Raw genomic sequence first — 1,220 nt, forward strand, 5'->3', positions numbered from 1 at the left:
ATTTCTTAAGGTTTTTGAAATTGAAATATGAACATATGTCTAATAATCTTGACAAATTGAATATGCCAAATAAAGTATTACCAACAAGCTTAAATAAAAACATGAACATATTTTATCTCATTAATTAAGAATAAAGGCATAGCTTAATGGGGAATATTAAAAGATGTGTAAAAAAATAGGGCAAGCATTTGGTGTCAAGGTTCATATGCCACAATAGGGCTCATGCATCACATATCAGAATCTTTGGGCTCAAGTGCTTGCTCTACCCCTGATTCCAACTTCCTGCTAATGTTCATCATTGGAAACATCAAGTGACAGCTCAAATAGTTGGACTGTAGCATAGTTGGATTGAGTTCCTGGCGCCTGCCTTCAGACTGACCCAGTCACAGATGTTGCACACATTTGCAGAGAAACCAGTAGATGGGAGTTCTGTATCTGTATGTGACAGCCTGTCACTCTGCCTTTTCAATTAGCAAGTTAAGTTTTTTTTTTTTAAAGGAATATGAAAAATAATATTGTATTTTCTTCACAGGACATTTTAATTAGATTTTACTAAACCTTGAATTCTTTTTTAACATAAAAGCTTAAAATTAAATTACAATTAATTAGCTGGTGACAAAAGTATCTCTAGTTGGATCATCAGATCATAAAGTAGAAGGTATCGATTGGACTCATCTTCCCTCTCAAAAATTATTTACATTCCAAACAATTAGTTTAAGAACCTAGGATCCCTGCCAACATATTTTTGAGAAGACTCAGAAAGAGATTGGACAGATTGCTTCTTGGCCTTTTGGCTAAGATCAAGTGTAGAAAGAGATTGGACAGAGTTAACTTTTTCTCCTAAATAAATGTCTACCTTAATTTTCTCAGGATTTCCTTATCTACAGTAAATTCCTTTATATGTCTAGTAATATCTACTTCTTACTTCACCACAGGGTGAAGCATTGGTATAAATTGGAATGAACATATTTATTTTTTACTGTAAATAAATATTAATTACCTTCTCTCTGCATGAACACTTATGTTGTCATAAGATAATATTAATAAGTATAAATATTAGAAACTGGGTATTTAAATTGTGGAAATTTGTAGGAGGCCAACGAAATAAAAAAGGACCCTCAAATAAAGTCATCCAATGCCATATAGGGATCCTGTGGTTCAGCAATAATTCACAAATTGAAGAAGGATTTGTTTCAATATTTTAAAATAATTATAGATTT

The 1,220-nt window shown here is 32.0% G+C and overlaps 1 non-coding gene across 1 annotated transcript; it reads left to right on the forward strand.

Moving 5' to 3' along the window:
* Positions 1–774: 774 nt before the first annotated feature.
* Positions 775–958, forward strand: LOC127483018 (U2 spliceosomal RNA). The gene has a single exon (XR_007909002.3). It is a non-coding gene; the product is annotated as a U2 spliceosomal RNA (small nuclear RNA).
* Positions 959–1,220: the final 262 nt, after the last annotated feature.

The sequence above is a fragment of the Oryctolagus cuniculus genome, chromosome 4 (assembly GCF_051225735.1).
Source record: "Oryctolagus cuniculus isolate XC-2025 breed Fujian yellow rabbit chromosome 4, ASM5122573v1, whole genome shotgun sequence".
Taxonomy (NCBI): Eukaryota; Metazoa; Chordata; class Mammalia; order Lagomorpha; family Leporidae; genus Oryctolagus; species Oryctolagus cuniculus.